The 22,491-nt window shown below is 35.4% G+C and overlaps 1 long non-coding RNA gene across 1 annotated transcript in view; it reads right to left on the bottom strand.

The window, feature by feature from the left end:
- Positions 1-5,337: 5,337 nt before the first annotated feature.
- LOC122229739 overlaps positions 5,338-22,491 on the bottom strand; it is a 237,298-nt gene continuing 220,144 nt past the window's right edge. The window contains exon 4 of the long non-coding RNA XR_006207121.1: positions 5,338-5,507. This is a non-coding gene — a long non-coding RNA (uncharacterized LOC122229739). The remainder of the gene's footprint in view (positions 5,508-22,491) is intronic.

Genomic DNA, 22,491 nt, shown 5'->3' with positions numbered 1-22,491 from the left:
CAGTCAACATAGAATTGGAAGTCTTAGCCTCAGCAATCAGACAACACAAAGGAATAAAAGCCATCCAAGTCAGCCAGGAGGAAGTCAAACTTCCACTCTTCACAGATGACATTATACTTTATATGGAAAACCCAAAAGATTCCACCAAAAAACTGCTATAACTGATCCATGAATTCAGCAAAGTTGCAGGATATAAAATCAATGCACAGAAATTGGCTGCATTCTTATACACCAATAATTGAAGCAACAGAAAGAGAAATCAAGGAATTGATCCTATTTACATTTGCACCAAAACCCACAAAACACCTAGGAATAAACATAACCAAAGAACATACCTAGGAAATAAGCTAGGAAAGAAAATACCAAAGAAAATACCTAGGAATAAACATAACCAAATAAACATAACCAAAATCTATACAATGAAAACTATAGAAAGCTTATGAAAGAAATTGAAGAAGACACACACAAAAAAATGGAAAAATATTCCATGCTCACGGGTTGGAATAACAAACATTGTTAAAATGTTGATACTCCCCAAATCAATCTACATATTCAATGCAATCCCTATCAAAATGATATCAGTATTTTTCGCAGAGCTAGAACAAACAATCCTAAAATTTGTATGGAACCAGAAAAGACCCCAAATAGCCAAAGCAATCTTGAAAAAGAAAACCAAAGCTGGAGGCATCATACTTCTGGACTTTAAGATGTATTACAATGCTGTAATCATCAAGACATTATGGTACTCGCAAAAAACAGACACTCAGATCAATGCAACAGAAGAGACAACCCAGAAATGGACCCACAAATGTATGGCCACCTAATCTGTGACAAAGCAGGAATGAATATCCAATGGAATAAAGACAGTCTCTTCAGCAAATGGTGCTGGGAAAACTGGACAGCGACATGCAGAGGAATGAACCTGGAACGCTTTCTTACACCACACACAAAAATAAACTCAAAATGAATGAAAGACCTAAATGGGATTTAAATCAAAATCCTAGAGGAGAAAGCAGGCAAAAACCTCTTTGACTTGGCCACAGCAACTTCTTACTCAACATGTCTCTGGAGGCAAGGGAAACAAAAGCAAAAATGAACTATTGGACCTCATCAAAATAAAAAGCTTCTGTGCAGTGAAGGAAACAGTCAGCAAAACTAAAAGGCAACCAATGAAATGGGAGAAGATATTTGCAAATGACATATCAGATAAAGGGTTAATATCCAAAATCTATAAGGAACTTACCAAACTCAACACCCAAAAAACAAATAATCCAGTGAAGAAATGGGCAAAAGACATGAATAGACACTTCTCCAAAGAAGACACAAGATGGTGAACAGACACATGAAAAAATATCCAACATCACTCAATATCAGGGAAATACAAATCAAAACCACAATGAGATATCACCTCACACCTGTCAGAATGGCTAACATTAACAACTCAGGCAAAAACAGATGTTGGTGAGGATGTGGAGAAAGAAGATCTGTTTTGCACTCCTGGTGGGAATGCAAACTGGTGCAGCCACTCTGTAAAACAGTATGGAGGTTGCTCAAAAAATTAAAAATAGAACTACTCTATGACCCAGTAATTGCACTACTAGGTATTTATCCAAGGGACACAGGTGTGCTGTTTTGAAGGGGGACATGTACCCCAATGTTTTTAGCAGCACTATTGATAATAGCCAAAGTATGGAACGAGCCAAATGTCCATCAACTGATGAATGGGTAAAGAATATATGGTATATATATACAATGGAGTATTACTCTGCAATCAAAAAGAATGAAATCTTGTCATTTGCAACGACATGGATGGAACTGGAGGGTATTATGCTAAGTGAAATTAGTCCATCAGAGAAAGACAAATATCATATGACTTCACTCATATGAGGAATTTAAGATACAAAACAGATGAATTTAAGGGAAGGGAAGCAAAAAAATATAAAAACAGGGAGAGGGACAAAACATAAGAGACTCTTCAATATAGAGAACAAACAAGGTTGCTGGAGGGGCTGTAGGAGGGGGATGGTCTAAATGGGTAAGGGGCATTAAGGAATCTACTCCTGAAATCATTGTTGCACCATATGCTAACTAACTTGGATGTAAATTAAACAATAAATAGATTTTAAAAAGAGAGAGAGATCACCTCGCCCATGTTAGAATGACTAAAATTAAAATCATAGGAGAAAACAGCTGTTGGTGAGGATGCAGAGAAAGGGGGATTTTCACACTATTGGTGAAAATGCATTCTGGTGTAGCCACAGAGAAAAATGGTACAGAGGTTCCTCAGAAAGCTAAAAACAGAACTACCATATGATCTAGCAACCAGACTACTAGATAATCACCTAAAGGATACAAAAATACTGATTTGAAGGGATATGTGCCCCCTATGTTTATAGCAGCATTATCAATAATAGCCAAATTATGGAAAAAGCCCAAATGTCCATGCACTGATGAATGAATAAAGAAAAAGTGGCATGTACATATAGAATGGAATATTACTCAGCCATAAAAAAAATGAAATCTTGCCATTTGCAATGAAATGGATGGAGGTAGACAGTATAATGCTAAGTGAAATAAGTCAGTGAGAGAAAGGCAAATACCATATGATTTCATTCATATGTGGAACTTAAGAAACAAAACAAATGAACATAGCAGGGAAAAAGAGAGAGGCAAACCATAAAACAGACTCTTAAAAATAGAGAACAAACTAAGGGTTGCTGGAGGGGAGGTGGGCAGAGATGGATAGGTTATATTGATGATGGGTATTTGGAAGGGTACTTGTGATGAGCAATGGGTGTTATATGTAAGTGATGAATCACTAAATCCTACACCTGAAACTAATATTACATTGTATGTTAACTAAGTGGAATTTAAGTAAAAACTTGGAAGGAAAAAAAAGAATGAAATCTTGCTATATTCAGTGACATGTATGGAGCTGGAGAGTATAATGGTAAGCAAAATAAGTCAGAGAAAGACAAATTCCATATGATTTCACTCATATATGGAATTTTTGAAACAAAACAAATGATTAAAGGGAAAAGGAGAGAGAGAGAGAGAGAAAGAGAGAGAGAGAAACCAAGAAACAGACCCTTTATTGTAGAGAACATAGTCCTGGTTACCAGAGGAGAGGGGAGTGGGGGGATGGATGAAATAGGTGATGGGGATTAAGGAGTGCACTTGCTGTGATGAGCACCAGGTGATATATAGAATTGTTGAATCAATATATTGTAACCTAATATTATATTGTACATTAACAGGAATTTTTTAAAAATTAACAAAATTTTTAAAAATGGGCAAAGCGGTTGAATAGATATTTTTCCAAAAAAGACATACAGATGGCCAACAGACATATGAAAAGATGCTTGACATCAATAACTACCAGGGAAATGCAAATCAAAACCACAATGAGATACTACCTCACACTTGTCAGATGGCTAGAATCAAAAAGAGAAGAAATAACAAATGCTGGTGAGGATGTGGAGAAAAAGGAACCCTTGTGCACTATTGGTGGGAATGTAAATTGGTGCAACGTTTGTGGAAAACAGTACAGAAGTTTCTCAAGAAATTAAAAATCAAATTACCATATGATCTAGTAATTCCTTTACTGGGTATTTACCCAAGAAAAATTAAAACACTAATTTGAAGATACATATGCACTCCTACATTCATTGCAGCATTAATTATAGTAGCCAATCAAGTCATGATCTCACAGTTCATGAGTTCAAGCCCTGTATCAGGCTCTGTGTTCACAGTGCCAAGCCTGCTTCAGATCCTCTATCACCCTCTTTCAGTCTCCCTCTCTCTCTCTCTCTCTCTCTCAAAAATAAATAATGTTAAATTTTTAAAAAAAATATATAAAAGCCAAATTATTGAAGCAACCCAAGTGTCCACTGATAGGTAAATGGATAAAGAAGATGTGATATAAATATATATGTATATGAAAATATAGGAATATTTATTACTCAGCCATAAAAAAGAATGAGATCTTGCTATTTTGACAACACAGATGGATATAAAAGTATAATGGTAAATGAAATAAGTCAATCAGAGAAATAGAAATATCATATGATTTTACTCACATGTGGAACTTAAGAAACAAAACAAATGAATAAACAAAGAAGAAAAAAGATTAAAAAAACAGACTTAAATACAGAAAACAAATTGGTGGTTGCCAAAGGGCAGATGGTTGGGAGGAGAGACAACATAGATAAAGTGAATTAAGAACACTCTTTTCTTGATAAGCACTGAGTAATGTATAGAATTGTTGAATCATTATATTGTAGACCTGAAACTAATATCACCGTATGTTAATTATCTTAAATTAAAAAAAAAAGAAAGATATGTGAGAGTATGTAGCTATGATAAAATTAGTCTGGACAATAATATGGCTGGAGATAATAATATAATAATATGGATTTTTCAGTGAAACAAACAGGACTATTAAATATAATGTACCTCTGTTTCTCACTCCTGATGAAAGAAACAGACTTGAAATAAAAATATCCACCACTTTCATCACATTATACTTATAGAGCTGAGGGGAAAGGAAATGGGCTAATTGTTATAGTAGTTTGTTAAAGAAGTGAATATGAGGGGTGGCCTGTCCATGGTTGCAACCTTTTAACCTTTACATGAGGTTTCTTGCCTTTCTGAAATTCAAACCATCCTATAAACCTAACATCTTCTCCTAATAAATCCCACCCACTCCAACCCCATTCCAACACAATTCACTTCCAAAGAAAATGGTATGTATTTAGGGCACTCAGTGAGTAACAACAAAAGTAAGACCAGTGTATCTTCCTGACGACAGCAATTTTGGGGACTTTAGGGCCAGTGAAGACACAGGGAAGCTGAGCTGGAAACAGTTTTGCATTGTGAATCATTATCAAAATTGTGAGCTCAATTCAGATTACAAAATCTTTATTACTGTGATGTTACAAAAACCCAAAAAGAACACAGCTGGATTCTCAGATGACAGGTGAATCTTCCAATTTCTGGCTGAAGACACCTCAATTTTGTGGTAATAAATTGTGCAAATTTGATGTGGACATTACTGTATTGAGATACATGTGGAACCCTACTAGGTTATTATTACAGTGACTTTTTTCTGGCAGTAAGACTTACTTTATGATAAAAATTTAGCAGCCTATGGAGACCCCCCCTCCCATAGGGAACTCTCTCCACACAAAAACTTTCTGGAATTTGATTAGCTTAATTTACTGAAAGTTTAGCTTTTAGTTTTATGATAAACAACAGCAGCATTAAAACCCTACAATTTGCTCCCTGCCTGTATTTCCAGTTTTAACTCTTAACTTACCTTCCTCAAATTCATACTTCGGCCAAGGTGTTCTGCTTATTGCCGCTGACCCTGGGTTGCATTTTCCTTACTTTTTTCTGTCTTCTCTCCTCTCCCAAGCCCTTTGAGATCCAGTTAACATCCTGACTCTTCTTCAATAAAACCTTGCTCAATCTTTATAGTTTGAAGTGATTCTCACTCCACTGAATTCCTATAACAAATAAATTATGGAAAATTATTGTAAATCGTAACAATAAATGTTTGATATATTATTATAACATTTATATCTCATAATTCTACTGGACAATTTTTTCTGTTTATTAACTTTTATTCATCTTTTGTTTTATGAGATTCCAAGATACTCTCAGGTTCAATGATTTACTAGAACTCACAGAATTCGGAAAAGCTCTTATATTCACAGTTGCAATTTATCACAGTGAAAGGATACAGATTAAAATCAGCAAAAGCAAAAGATGCATAGGACAAAGTCCAGGAGAAACCAGGCACAAGCGTCCAGTTACCCTCTCCTATTAGAGATGAATAGACAGCGCTTAGTTCTGCCAGGAACAATGTGTGACAACATTTGAGATGTATTATCAACCAGACATGCTCACTAGAACCTTGGTGTCCTAGGTTTTTATTATGAGTCAGTCATGTAGCAACTCCATTCTTACTCTCCCCCCCCCCACCCACCAGAGGTCAAACTAATACAGCATGGCTGAGGAAAGATAAAAACAGGCATTCACCATAAATTTCACTGTTAGCATAAACCATCTGCTGTGGTCCAAGGTCTCAGGTATACAAAGATACTCTTTTCAGGCATGATATTCCAAGGGCTCAGAGTTTGTCTCCCAGGAGCTAGTTAAGAACCAGTCCATCTGGGATGTGCAGGATTTGAGCACACCAAGCCCATTGAGTTAGCACTCTACTATGCACTTTATTTGGTAATATTGAGCTAACCATATTTGATGACTCTTCGGTGTCAGTGTAGAACAGAATCAACATTTTCTCCTCTGTGTTTAGTTACTACTCAATAAATACTTAAATTTTTTCATCATTATATATCTCCTACTCATTACTTCATATACCAAATATATTGTTCAGGTTTGTTATATCTTTCCTCTGCAGAGCAACATAAAGAATGTCAATTCTTGGCCAAATTCTCTTCTTTATTACAATGACATATTTCTACAGATATTTCATCTAAGTTTATGCAAGTAGAGCAGCAGCTAGAGTGACATTTTTCAATAGGAAGTGAGGATACGGAATGTGTACAGTTGTCAATTTGCATTATAAAACTAGAACAAATAAATGTGAAACCTGAGTTGTTTCTTTGAGGCCTGATGTGTCTCCCATCTCACCTAAAATAAGAGACTTACGTTGAAAGGTGTACATGTTTTTTGTTGTTATTTTTGTTTGTTTGTTTTAAACGTTTATTTGTTTATTTTGAAGGGGGAGGGGCCGAGAGAGAGAATCCCAAGCAGCCTCCATGATGTCAGCGTAGAGCCTGATGTGGGGCTCAAACTCACGAACTGTGAGATCACAACGTGAGCCAAGATCTCAAGAGCTGGATGCTTAACTGACTGAGCCACCCTGGTGTCCCAATATTTTTAAATAAGAAAAAAAAAGACCAGAATGTCTAGATTTTATGTAAATAGATATGATTTAGCTAAGAATACTATTAGTGAAGAATATCAAACTAGCTTCAAAGCTAGAATGTATGGGGTGAAAGGCAAAATAATGTCATAATAAGAGTATGTGACTGGATATCAGGACTTCTGCTATGATAGGGACAATGTTATCTATTTACCACACTTTTAGGATATCCATATTCCCTAGCCGTCCTGGCAGTTAAGTTGAGGTCATCTGATTAATTCTCTTGAGTGAAATCTAACATGTCACTTAGTCCCAGGCGGCTAAAAGTGAGTGGAGGCTAAGTATTCCAGAAGGTGGGATTGCTTGACCTCTCTTAGACTTTATAAAAGAGGAAACAAATATTTGTTGTATTAAAGCCATTGAGATTTCAGGCCATTTGTTACTACAGTCAAACTTAGCCTGACCTGGCTACTATACCTGCACCATAATAACTCTGCAGTTAGCAGTACAGTTGACCCTTGAACAATATGGGGGTTGGAGGTGCCAACCCTCCTACAATTGAAAATCCACAAATGATTTTTGACTTCCCCAAAACTTAACTATTAACAGTAGTTAACAGTCTACTGCTGACTGGAAGCCTTGCCTCTAACATAAACAGTTGGTTACATATTTTGCATATTATATGTATGATATACTGTATTCTTACAATAAAGTAAGCTAAAGGAAAGGAAATGTTATTAAGAAAACCTTAGGGAAGAGAAAAGACATTTACAATACTATACTATATAGAAAAAAATCCACTATAAATGGGTTCATGTATTTCAACCACTTTTTAAGGGTCAACCATATAACCAAAGGCAAGAGGCTTCGACTCTTCAGCTTCTAGTTTCCTGGAGCATAAAATGCATACGTTAGCTCTCTCTAAAGTTACCCTTAACTAAAAATGGTCATACAATTGGTTAAAAGCAAGGGCCCAGTAGATTCAATTACTGGCAGTGTCACTTAACTGTGATGTTAATCTCATTTGTCCTTTTCCACAAAATGAGGATATTAATGGTTAATACATATCATCATTTTTAAGTTGCACATGGAAAGCACTAGCCTGGTATATAGAAAGAGTTCTAAAAGTCAACAATTAATAGTCATACCCATAACAATAACAAGCACATTGGTTAAAAAAAGTTTACAAGTCAACAATAAATTTTGTTTTCTAAACATCCTTGCCTCAACAATGATATGGTTAACAGTAGTAAGTGCCTTTTATATCCAGCATTCTTAAACTTCTTCCTAACAACAGAAAAAGATAACAAAGTTAGCTTCTCCATTATTGTCCTGTAGTCATGTTTATGATACCAAAAAATGAGAAAACTTGGTTCACTCTAGTTCATGGAACTCTTACAGCATGAAACAAAAGTAAAAATGTTCTGCTGGGGTGCTCCAGTGTCAGAACCTGCTTTGATGATAAAGCGACATAACAAAAGTTTTTCCCCAGGGCACTATTCCCGACTATGAGACTTAGAGTCATTTTGAATTTCCTTGAATATACCTAAAAATGCCTCATTTCTATCTGAAAAGGAAGTTCACTGTAGCTTTGAAGCAAATATGTAAATACTAATGTATCAATCATGTATTATAACTGCTTGAAATTTTTTTTAATGCTGAACAGATAGTGTACAGATGATGATCTGTGGTCTACTAGGCATCATTGTCCACCCCTTTCTACATCTCCTCTGCCTCACAGGTAAGATGTCAAAACTACATTTTCCAGAACAACTAAAAATCTGAGTCACATTCTGACAATGAGAAGCACTTAGACTAGATCTGGAAGGTTGAAGAGAAGCCAGAAGTCTATGCTAGCAATGTGAGCAGATGAACAGTCTAACAAAGGCCTCCGGACAAAACTCCAGAGAATTGTCATCCACTTTTGAGACCCCAGCTGGAATGCTTAAATTAACATTTGTTTTTCTGATTGAAATCTGACTGACATAGAAATCTGACTGACTAATATTATAAATATTAGTAAAGATTTTCTTGGAACTGCTTACAACAATAGATTAATAATAAAAATTAAAACCTATTAAAAGACTAGAAAAATTTTTAAGTTTATTCATTTATTATTTCAGGGAGAGAGAGAGAGAGAGAGAGAGAGAGAGAGAGAGAGAGAGAACAAGTGGAGGAGGGGCAGAGAGAGAGGGAGACACAGAATCTGAAGCAGGCTCCAGGCTCTGAGTTGTCAGCACAGAGCCCAACATGGGGCTCGAACCCACCAACCATTAGATCATGACCTGAGCCAAAGTCGGACACTTAACCAACTGAGCCACCCAGGGGCCCCAAGATTAGAAAATTTTTAACCCTTTGTCTTAAAATTCATTTCAAACTATACTCAAGAAATTTTATTTGATTGCAGTTTAATTCCCTTTTACTGCTACATAATGTTCTTTATCTTTCCTTCTCTTTAGGCCCAGTGTTATTTTTGTACTACTGTATAGGCTCCTAAAATGAAGCTGGAAATAATGAGTACCCACCAATAGAAAATTTAAATATTCTGTTTTAGAGATGCCTGGGTGGTTCAGTTGGTTGAGTGTCCAACTTCAGCTCAGGTCATGATCTTGCAGTTTGTGGGTTTGAGCCCTGCGTCAGGCTCTGTGCTGACAGCTCAGAGCCTAGAGCCTGCTTCAGATTCTGTGTGTGCGTCTCTCTCTCTCTGCCCCTCTTCTGCTTGTGCTCTGTCTCTCTTTCTTAAAAGTAAATAAACATTAAACATATGTTTTTAATTTTCTGTTATAAATTGTACTCGGCCTGTATTTGGCCTGTCTTTACAGATTCTTAAAGGTGCCTTGGCCGAGATAGAATACCAGAGACTAATTTTTAAAATATTTTCCTGTGGTCCCTTAGATCTACAAATTAAATCAAGAAACATGTGCTGAACACCTATACTGCTTGTGCTGTTTAAAAGCTTAAAATTCAGCAAGAAAAATACAAGCATGGGAATGTAGAAAACAATGAAACATATTTAAATAATACTTCAAGACAACAGTAGATGAAATGTTGCAAGGTAACGGAGGAGTCACTGCTCACATTATTTACCAGAAGACTCAGAAAAACTGTGGGGTCTTTTTATGCACACTTTCTCTGCCTTGTTGTCAGCCTTAAATATCATTAATAAAAGTTCTGCTTAATGTCTTGGTATAGGGTTCTAGCAGAGCCCATCATTCTAGATGATGCAAAGCCAGCCAGGTTCACAGCAGTAATTGTTGGTTAATTATATGATGAACTTTGTCTCGCCTAACTTTGCTCTCTTTCTCTATATTTTTATGAAGGTATATTGTGATATTTTTAGTTCCTGTTGAGGTGTGAATTATAGGCAAATACTGAATAGACAAGAAACTTCAAGTAACAACATAGAAGGAAATTAATCTGTTTGCTTTAGTTTGGGTGTTAAATATTGTATAAGAAACGAAGGGAATAGGATCACCCTACAAAATATTTCCAACTGGTGTGAAATGTTACTAGGAGAGGTCTTCAGGCTTGACAATGGGCTATATGTCAATGATAAATTAAGTCAAGTATGTTCAATACATAGAAACCACCTATCTATTAAAATCCTCTCTAATATTCCTCTTTTAACTTTAATACTTCTACTTGGGACTTTCCACTGAGTGAGCCTTGACTTTATGCACAGAAATTCATTCATCAGCACAGAGCAGAAACTGAAAACACACTCAAAACACTACAGGCCAAGAGAAAGGATTAAATTAAAAGATAAGGTAAACAAAGAAGGTCACAACCCCTCCCCCCCTCCCATTACTCCAATTCACCTGATCTTCCTTTATCCATATTCTCAAGGTACTTTTTACTTATTATATGTCCATTTGTCCTTTTTAAGCTTTAATGATAGAGTAAATTTATTCACTAAAGGTAAGGACAAGCACAAAAGTTCCTTGAGTTTTTCTCCAGTTCTGTATTTCTCCCACCTATCAGTTCTCTTGTTAAGTCAAACTCCAAAATTTCAGATTTTAGGAAGGAGGGAATTTGGCTTGCTTCCAATTTTCTGGGTCTTACCATCTGGAAAGTAATAGTTAAATAGAAGATTTGCAATTCACTCTTTCCATTTAACAGGGAATACCTCCAGGAAAGGAAAAAGAAGATGACCCTGTCAAATATCCTCCTAAACATGCTAAGGCTAATGACTCCTAGCAAACACACTAATGGTATTTGCTTAGCAATACAGTCCTCATCAATAGGATATATCTGTTAAAAAATTGTTTATGGTAAAAACATACCCGGAATCAATGGATTTATAGACTGCTTCATGGAAAGTGTCATATAAACTACACAACTATCTGAGTTTAAAATGGAGAGGTTTTACAACCCAAATAGCTTTTCCTCCATAGTTAACTGTACATCTCATTGGAGACTTCGTATATTAATCTGAGCCCAGGGATCACCCTGACGCAGAGGGAAAAAAAAAAAAAAGGACCCAGTAAGGTGCCCTATTTCAGATCTCTCCCTGCTTCACCTATGTCTCCTGATTGTGTCCCTGAAATCATTATTAAAACTTGTTCTTGGCCAAAATCTGTCACTCATGTGTCTGATTTTGATAACGCAATCTTTGTATTATCTCACCACCCAATCATACCGATCACTTCTCTGACTCTAGCATCAAGCCCAGCCTTGAAAAACGTGTTCTACTTAGTTCTTGGGACTCAGTCCCTGCTCGGTATCCCAGCTCTGCTAACCAGGTCTTCCCTGGTTTCTGTCTCCTGAAACATCTCTTAATAAACTTGTTAAGAACCTCAGAATTTGCAGGACCAAGGTCCTACATTTTTAATGCCAGTCCCTACCAGAGATTTGAGTTTTGTTCCACAGCTTAGCACAATGACTATTGATTTTGTGTCTGTGGAAAGATGTGACTGGTTTGGCTTATGTGTTTGACTTTAAGAGTAGCACCCACTCCTGGGTTCTTGTCATCTTTTGTATCACGTGTTGCAACCACAATGGGTCCCTTGTATGCTGAATCCTCCAGAGGACTCTGCAAAACTGTAGATACTATTTTCTGTTATCTTTTTAATAATTGTGGCTGGCCTTCCCACCTAGATCATAAGAGTAATTCCAGGTTCAGCCCTCCTTAATTTACCTGTCATGTCTTTATATGTGACAGGTAGTGTATCTTACAATTAATTTATATTCCACTTAGTCCACAGAACACATAATATATACTCAATAATTGCCTGTGGATAGAGAGAAGAAAAAGAACCCACATAATGGCTACAGCTTACTTATACTCTCTGTGCACCAGACACACAGTGAGGAACATTACTGTATACAATTTCAAATCCTTGAAAAATATCCTGAAAAAAAACCCCATGATTTTAGTGATGAAGAACATGAAACTTAGGAACATCAGCTCTGTCCAAGGCCTTTCCAGCTAGTAGAGCTGAGATTGAGAGATAGGCCTTTCCTGGTTCCAGGCCCATGACACCATAGTGGCTTCTTTTGCATTCTGTATTTGATTATCCTCCAATTTTGTCCAGGAGCTAAAGTAAAGGAACTTTATCAACTGAGTGTTGAGAATTCAACAGAAACAAGCAAAAGTATAATTTAGGGTATGAAGAAAGATGGCACAGGATTTTAGGGATTTAGCAGCAACACAAGAAGGAAAAACACATGACAAAAACCACTTCATACTAATTTCTTTCCTACTTCATTTAAATTCCTTGCAAAGAGGTTCTAAGCATTGTTCAGATTGTTTTGTTTCCTCTTTATTGTTTTCTAACACGTAATGAAAAATTCAATTTAATCATGGGCTACATAGTTTTCATTTGGAGGGTCAAAATTAGAAGTCACATAGCTCTAGACCTATCTTTAAAAATTACTTACAATTATTTACACTGCAATTCTGTCAGTAATGGTTTTTCACACTCATATGCAGAACCTAATTCAGAGGCTCCTCAAGTGAGAAGTTCTATTTTTACATTTAACCACTGAAGAGAAAGCATACTTAGCAGAAACATCTTTTAAAATGAACATGGAAATGTACTGATCATCAATCAAACAAGAACAGCTACTTTTTAAGGCAGAATAATGTAGAAACCAATCTGCCCCAATCCTTCTGGGGTCTTTGAGAAACCTCAGTTGATTTCTCAAGTCACTATAAAGTTGATTTCTCAAGTCACACATTTGGGCACTAGATCTTAACCTCCTGAGCAACATATGTATTTCAGTGCCAAGGAAATATGCATGAGGTGTTTATTAAGTGTCTCTTAACAGATGTTTGTCAACTAAACTGAAAACACCTCTGTCTCTGGAAGAGGAAAGGAAAAGAGTGGAATAGTGAGAGAAAAAAGGAAGGTAACAAGTCAGCTAAGTCAGTAGACAATGCAATGTCTTTAGTAGCCAAGAATTTCCCAAGCATACAGGCCCCAATTTAACCCCCAATTTTAATATATGATCCCAAATTCTTACCCTTATCCTTTGCTGCATAAGGTCCCTTCAAAAGCCCATGATCTCCAGATTGGAGTAGGAGGTTCATGTGGTTCCACCTCTGATTATTAATTTTGTTATTTTTATGGGGGAATTTCTTGTTATAATAACATTACCATGCTACAGGGCTTAGTTACCAAGGTAGTGAGAAGCGTCATTGTGTAGTTTATTCTTAGTTAAACCTTTTTCCTCCATTTGGTCAAAATCCAACTGGGTTCTTTGTTCCCCCTTCCTGTGATGGCAAAAACATCACAGTTTTCACTTTCCTACTTATTTTGTATGCTATTAACAGATGATTATTTTATCTGTTATTAACAGATATTTCTAACCTATACACTTTTTCTTGAATTTACTAATGCATTTAATTTTACCTATGAAGCCTTGATATCCTTCTCTTCTTCAATGTAATAAATAGTGTTTTTGAACAATTTTGCCATTTGAGAGTGGTAAAATAATTTCAAAATCAAAATATGTAATGTTTTTCAAATCTTACTGGTAAAATTATATTTAATATGGTATATGAGTGTGCAGTGGTATTTCGATATAATGTAGGTTTCAGCTTCTAAATAAGAGTGTGTAAGGCCTATGAAGGTCTTTATATGGCCCTGAAGCTAAGAAGTGAGCTAGAGAGTTCATACAGTTATTAAATGATTAGTTGAGAGTCTATTACATCTCACAAACTCTGTTAGGTGCCAAGGGGCGTACAAATAACTATAAAGTACTACTCATGAATCTTAGGAGCTAACAACAAATCTGGGGAGTATGGAAGTGACTAACTGTTCACAGATCTTTGTTGCCATTCTTAGTACATCATCAAGCTATTATCAGTGTTTCCATACATTGAGATGGACCAGGGGACTGAGTTTGTCTGTCTAGTGGAATGTGGGCAGAAGTGATGCATGAATTTCTCAAATTTAGCTATGTACCTAAAACTTAGTATGATCACTGTAACCCTACATAGTTCTATGGGTTAGCAGGTTGCCAAACTGCATTACGCTGATTTCTTCAACTTTCCCCCAGCAGGAAGTCTCACCATTCTTACCCTTATCCCTCCTGTTGCAATAACAGGACCAGAGCAGAGACAAATTAAACATTTTGTAAGATGATGTTATAAGGACAAAATAAAAACTTTTCAAATGAAACTTCATAGCACCTTAAAAAGCTGTTAAAATTCCGGTCCAAAATTAATTACCATAAGCACTGTACTTGGCCACTAAAACCTCAGGTAAATATCCTTACTGTCTCTTTTTTTCCTTAAACTATTGACTCCATGTGGAGTATCCAATGAAAGCATCAGAAGCCCTAGGGGATAGTTGTTACACTAAACACAATCAGCCTGGGTCTCTGAATGATTGCATGGAGCAGAGGCCCTCTCCCCCATGTCTATACATTGTAAAATGAGCAAGAATTAAACTTCGGTTGTTTATACCAAAATCAGAGGTAGTTTGTTATAGCAGCATATCCTGAATAATATAGTCAGAGTTTAAATCTCTGTTCTTCCACTTACTATGTGATCTCGGATAAATTATTCAAGCCTTAATTTTCTTATCTTTAAAGTGGCAATAATGATATCAGTCTGCTCCACAGAATTGGTATATGGATTCAATGAAATAATATACATCAATACTAACTGTACATGGTTATAATATAAAATATATCTGAATTTTTAAAACTCCTGTCCATAAGGAGGTCAGCATCTAGTATAGCCCTATAGTTGGTAATAATCAATAAAACATCATTACTCCTATTTCTTGATTAAATATTATATCTAAACCTTTATAAGTTCTCTGCAATCTTGTAATCTCAGAACAAATCAACAAATTTTTAAAAATTTGTTTTCATAAACAATTTAATTTATTTTAAATCTGTAATTTTGCCAATTTTTTGTAGAGCTGGTCTATTGTATTATTTTTCTTCCTAGTGACATTGTGATTTTAAATGAAGAAGTGCAGCAGAATGACATTTTTTACCATTGTTTTTGCTTTTTTGTAGATAATAATATGGTAGGCAAAGACAGATTAATATTAGAATTACATTCTAATTAGCTTACATAACATAATTAGCTTACATTATGATGAAAAATTTTAATGGTCTCTTTGCCTTCTTTCAATCCATCCTTCACCTTGCTTTCTTCATCTTTAAAAAGATAAGTCTTCCTGAAATCATTATTATATGATAACTAATTTGTATTTAAATAAAATTTTAAAAAATTAAAATGAAAAGGTAAGTCTGATCATGTGCTTCCCCTGTTCAATATTTCCCTCTTGAGTCATAAAGTCCCCATGACTTTCAGTGGCTTATAAGGCCTTCTGTTAGGTAATTGCACTCACCTTTTTTGTTTCATTTTCCTCCATATTCACCCCATGCCTCAACCTGATGGAACTATTTGGACTTCCTAGAATATACATTGCTTTTGCTCAAAATGTTTCCTCTGCCTAGAAGGCATTTTCCCCTTACATGCTAAACACCTGCATGGATTGCAGGACTCAGCTTGAGTCTTACCTTCTTTCTGAATTCTTTCTGTATACTTCTACTACTCCTTTCATTAAATAGAATTGTACTATGATTCATTTATGCCCAGTTATTCCCATTAATAATTTATCACATCCACTTGTGTTTATATAGGTGTTGCCTACTAGACTGTTGGCTCTATGAAGGTAGGGTAGGAGAGATATCTCCAAGGAATGAGCCCAAGTAGATCCTACCCACATGATCTTTTTATGTCTCTAAACTGCACCTCTAGTTTATTATGCTTGATATGAAATAGCAAAGAGAAGACACTTGGTGCTTAAGGGCACAGCCTTGGAATCTGACCTAACTTTCAGATCTGCCATATTAACTGTGTGGCCTTCACCAAACTACTTAAGGTTATTTCATTTTTTCATCTGTAAAATTGAAATGATAACAATTCATGACTCATAGGATTTTAGGTAGGATTAAATGAGGCAATGCCTAGCACTCAATAAATATTATTATTATCCTTTATGTAGCTATGCATTTGTTTTAGAAAAGTAAAAAAGTGCATATCTCATTTAAATAGTGACATAAACCCATTTGGAAGAGCAAATTTGTTTCCTGTTTGAAATGTAACACAGAAAAAACTAGGACTTTTCTGATAGTTCTTTCTAATGTAAAGGATTTGATTTTTCTATATGGGCTTAAAGTAAGGCATATACCCCCATCAGTTTGATGTAAATTTAGATTGTAAAATATATTCATTCAACTGATGCTGTATTTCCAGTCAACTAATTTGGTCACTTCAAGACATATTCCTTTTCTTTTTTCTTCTGGCTATCTCTGCAACTTCACCCAATGTTCCTGCCAAGTGGACCTCCTACAATTCCCTAGATGTTATCTACTAGTCCCTCACCCAAACTTCTACAAACCTTTCTCTTCTGCCTAGAATTACCTTTCCCTCCATAGATAACACTCCATCTCCAAATTTAGCCCAGTGGTTATCTCAGGTAGGATGTTTTCCCACTATTTCCATCATTCTTTTTTTTTTTTCTTTCTTCTCTGTGCTCCCAAAGCAATCCATGTGCATACTTTTATCATAATATTTACTATTGCATTGGAACTGTCTGTTTGCTTTTCTGTCTTTCCCTAACTAGATACCTATTCTTTGGGGCAGGAGCCATAATCACATTCCCAGACCAGCAGCATCAACACCACTCTCACTGACCTATTAGAAAGACAAATTCTTGGGGCACCTGGGTGGCTCAGTCAGTTAAGCATCTGACTCGGTTTCAGCTCAGGTCGTGATCTCAGTTTGTGGGTTCAAGTCCACATCAGGCTCTGTGCTGGCAGCATGGAGCCTGCTTGGTATCCTCTCTCTCTCTCTCTCTCTCTCTCTCTCTCTCTCTCTCTCCTTCCCTCCTTCCCTCTCTCTCTCTCTCCCTCTCCCCCCCCCCCACTCCTCCTTGAACTCTCTCTCTCAAAATAATTAAATGAACATTACAAGAAAGAAAGAAAGAAAGAAAGAAAGAAAGAAAGAAAGAGACAAATTCTTGGGCACTACCCCAGACCTACTGGAACAGAAACCCAGGGTGAAGCCCAGGAATCTCTGTTTTAACAAGCCCACCAAGTGCTTCCAATGCCACAAATTGAAAATTCAGGCTCTACAATAAAAGAAGTGAAAAATATACAACTACACACAATAATAGGGAAGAATTTACGAATATATTGTTCAGTGAAATAAGCAAGACTCAAGGAGAGTGTGTTCCATGTATCTCAATTTATATACATTATAAAAATAGGCAAAATTAATCATGTTATTAGAGTACAGTATATATGGTTAGCCTTGGTCAGGCAGACTGCATAATTTGCAAGGCCCAGTACAAAAAGCAAATGCAGGGCCCTTGTTTAAAATGCAACCCTTTAAATACTTTCCACATATATTAAGCTCTAGAAATTTTACTCTCCCAATGTCCACTTTGGGATGAATTAACTTTATCTTTAGTATCAGAAATTGTTTGAGGTGCAATGATAACAACATGAAAAAAAAGTTGGAATCATGGAAGGAAACTCCTTTGAATAAGGAAGAATTTGGTAGAAATCAATAAGTGCTTAATAAATGGCAAATCTTGTTTTATTTGAAACAACAGAGTACAAAGCAATTTATCAGAAATACGTTAAATACATGCAGCCTTCTTGATATTTTGTTACTATACAGCACAATATATTATGATAAAGGGCTTAATAGACATAGTCTTGTCATTCTTGTGCTAAACATCTAGGACAAACAGAAACTTCAAGCACTGGAATCTTCTGTGTGTAAGTTAGCATGAAATACAGCCCTGTTTCCAGGAGAAAATGTGTCAGTAATCAGCAATTTCTAGAAACAGGTTTTGTGAGGGAACGATGGGAAACCACATAAACATGGGCACCATGTGAGAGTAAAAGGAGATGCCAAAAAAAGAAAAAAGGACATGAATCAGTTTCTTCTTTTTTTAATTAAAAACAATTTTTTAATATTTATCTATTTTTGAGAGAGAGAGACAGAGCACAAGCAGGGGAGGGGCAGAGAGAAAGGAAAACACACACAGAATCTGAAACAGGCTTCACGCTCTGAGCTATCTGCTCAGAGCCTGATGTGGGGCTCGAACTCACAAGCTATGAGAACATGACCTGAGCTGAAGTCAGATGCTTAACCAACTGAGCCACTGAGGCACCTCATGAATCAGCTTCTTCTACTTCATATTTTTGTACAAGGGCTTTCTGGATTTAAGCACACTAATATGCCCCAGGCTCAAAGGGTAACTTACTTTCAAAGCTATAAACATAGATAGCTGTTTGCATCTGAGAGAAGCCTGTCACAGCAATCTGAGGTGTGATATATTTTTCCTCAGAGTGGTGTTCCTTCAGGGGAATAAAAAGATATTATATTTGTGAAAATTAAGAACACATCAGTCTCTTCTTGAACAGGAAGCTCTAGTTTGGCATCTTTTGGGACAGGGTAGGGGGAATCTTCATATTCCCTGAAATATAAAGTGTATTAATGACAGGGAGTATATGTTCTTTGGATCGTTCTTAAAGCTCTTAATTATGTAAGAAATCTTGTTCAGAAGACATGTGACTGCACAAGTAGTAACTGTATTTTCCATCCTAATATAATAAAAATACAGCTATTAAGTCCTACAGTTTAGAAACATTGCTTATATTATCTCATGAGAACCACTGTCCATCAACATAACTTAATGACATCTTTTCTCATCATTGTCATCATAATTATCTATGAAGTGGTGAATATTGCAAATACAATTGTTCTCTAAAGAAGACACCAGTCTGCATGAACAAGGTATAGACATATACAATCTCATGTATTTTAAACAAACATTGGACAACCAAATCAGTTTATGCCAATAGTTGCAAAAATACAATGTCATGATCCCTGCCCTTTTCAAACGGTGACAGTAACATACTAGAAGTCTAACAAATGGATGGAATTCTGTGAAAAAGAACTCATCAACAAAATGAAATGCAGTGTGTGTCAATTTTCATGGCAGAGAATAATTCTCTCCTTTAGTAAAAATACTGAAACTCTTTAAAATACTAATTCTCTCAGTGTTTTTGTAATAGTGGGTATATAGGATTAATTCAATAAATCTCCAAGGTCCTTTGCACATCTAGTGAAAAATTCATAATTATCCTTACTTTAGTTAATGTCCAATTTATTAAAATCATGTATCTAGTAAATAAAACTTTGGAAACCAACTCTTCTTGAACATTTAAACACTAATCACAATTTGTGTTTGTACAAAATTGCAGTTATAATTTAGCATAACTGATTCTTTTAAATATATCAAAACACACACAGATATAATAATTATAAAATGTGTTACTAAGTATACAATTAAAGCTATTCTAAAATATCAATACCAAGGGTCTAATTCATTTCTTTACTTTATGTTTTTAGAGTTCCTATTATATTTATTATAATAACTTCCAGAGTTTTGGACTATTTTGACACCTTCTCAGGTTTGCTAGTTTCCCCAGAATAGTCAAGAGTATAGGTTTTTGGTGGATTGTTTATTGTTTAAGTTAAAGCACTTGATTCCTTCTGTCAAGGTGTTTCAAATCTAAACTCTTAAAATCCATACCTTTCACAAAAGGTGTTACTTTTGTGCAGTTTGGTGTCTTTTCCTAAAAGGTATTTAAAAAAAAATTATTGTAAAAACTTCACACAAAAATGTAGCAAGTACAAGCAACCCATCAGATACCCACCTCCTACCTTCAACATCCATCAATATTTTGCTACAATTATTTTATCTGTTCCCTCCCTCTCTTTTTCTTGAATATTTTAAAGCAAATTCAAGACATCATGTCATTTCCCCCTTAACGGGAGTAGGATAATATCACCTCAATGTTATCATCATAGCTAACAAAATAATAGTTCTTCACTAGGACCAATTCCCAGCCCATATTCAAATTATCTTATTTATTTTATTAAGTTTTTTCAAATAAGTATTTGAACAAATCTACTCACTATATTTGTCAGGTATTTTAAATTGCTTTTAAGTCTCTTTGAACCTAGAGTAGTATCTTTAATTTTCATTACTCTAATTTGTTGGAGAAGCCAGTGAGTTGTCCTCTAGAAAATCTGCAACATGTATGTGATTAATTGCCTCCTTGTTCATAGAACTGATTGGTTCCTTATCTCCATGTATTTATTTCCTGTAGATTAGAAACTGGTGCTAAAGGCTTTATCTGATTCACATTCAATATTTGGGGGAAAAGGCTTAAGAATACTACACAGAAGGTGCTGTCTCCTTAACATTCCACCACATCCAAAGGCACATTCGTTATCTCACTTTTAATAGTGCTGAGATTAATTAGCACTATTGATGAGCTTGATTTCCTTCATTGTAAAGTTCTCTATCAACATTTCACGTAACAGTCCTAGCATTTATTAATGAGCATTGCCTAATTTATTTCACTAGTGTTGGCAAAATGGATATTCTATAATTCTCTTATCTGTCTGTATTAATTAGCTAGAATATTCTAAATACCTTTATTCACAGGCCTATGCAGTTAAACTGAAATAAAATTTATAAAGAGAGTCAGGATAAGTGCTTAATTCTTTCTTTTTAATTGATGTCCTGGCAACATCCAATGGTTTCCAATGAGTTTGGTATGTTTCTTTTCTTCATTCCTCCTCCTCTTCCTTTTTGTACCATTAGAAACACAGGTTTTTTTACATTTAATATGACATAACCAGGTGCAGTCTTAACTTTGGCAAAAAGAGTCTCTTTGTATTGTCTCCTGTTTCCTTTATGACCCCATTAGTCAGTCTTTGTTAGCTCCTTTGCTTTATGGCACAAAGATATCTCACAGACTCATCTTAAAATTTCCTACCCCTGTGGAATTGGCCATTTCCCTCAAGGAGCTCTGATTCCTTTTAGTAGACAGACAAATTTCAATACTACAATTTAGGCATTCTATATGCTCATTGCTCCTGGGTTGTCATACTTCCATGCCTTTTCAGTGGACACAGTTGAGAAATATTTATTTTTTACAAAAAGAGAAAAAACATCACAAATTCTGCCTAATATTTCCAACTGAAATTTAAAGTCATAACTTTACTTTTACAAAACATAACTTTCCTTTCACATAACATAACTTTCCTTAAACTCATTGGTTCTTTCTCAATCTCTCTCTCTCTCTCTCTCTCTCTGAAAATCTTGATTCCTAACATTAACCTAATTGCTTGTTTTTCCCTATAATATACACTTATAAGTATATGCATATATCTAAAACAACATCATTGATACTATCACCAACAATAAAAATTTAACTATGGATTAAGATTTCTTTGCATTCAGAATCTATAATCAAAATGCTCCATTTAAGGATGGTGCAATAATTATTTTTTCTGAATGGTTATGTTACAAGATACACTTTAAAATTATCACTTGGCAAGATTTACTATAATCTATTGTCCTGTCCTAGGATATTGATTTATGTTGTTAACATTATTAGAGTTTTATATATTTACCATTATTATTTTTATGAGTAAGGCCATCTGAAGTTGTATCTCCCAGGAGATGGGTGGGTATTGTGTGAGCCTTAGCCATTAGTTGTCTTTTTTAGTTCATGAAACTAATTTATCATCTTGAATACATAGTTAAGGCCTGTTCCTCCTTGGTTACTGTGTGTGATCACTGATGCTGACTCACAGATCAATTCTCTTCCTGGCTGGTTATCATGTGTGACCACCAGTACTGATCAGTCTTTCATGTAACTGCTACTTTTACCAGGACTCTATTCATAGTTCCCTGTGTTTATTTGGAGTCAGGTACCTACTATGCGTAAGTACCTTAGCATATGTACATTAAGTAGAAGTAACAACATATCCAAATATATTAGCATTCTTTTATTCTTTTTAATAATAAAGAATTAAACATGTCGTATTCTGTTCAGTCTTCTTCTTTTTGTTGTTACAACTATGTTTTGTATACTTTATATTATTGTGAATTCATGGCCTGATACAGATTCAACTTATTTCAATTGACCACAATTATCACCATTGGTTTGATGCTTATATTATCACAACTTTGTCCTTTTATCACTGCCACAATATCCTTTAAAATGCCCTTGTTTTCTAGCAACAACAATTT

The sequence above is a fragment of the Panthera leo genome, chromosome C2 (assembly GCF_018350215.1).
Source record: "Panthera leo isolate Ple1 chromosome C2, P.leo_Ple1_pat1.1, whole genome shotgun sequence".
Taxonomy (NCBI): Eukaryota; Metazoa; Chordata; class Mammalia; order Carnivora; family Felidae; genus Panthera; species Panthera leo.
Note: the sequence above shows the minus strand (reverse complement) of the source record. Positions and strands in the feature narration are given on the sequence as shown.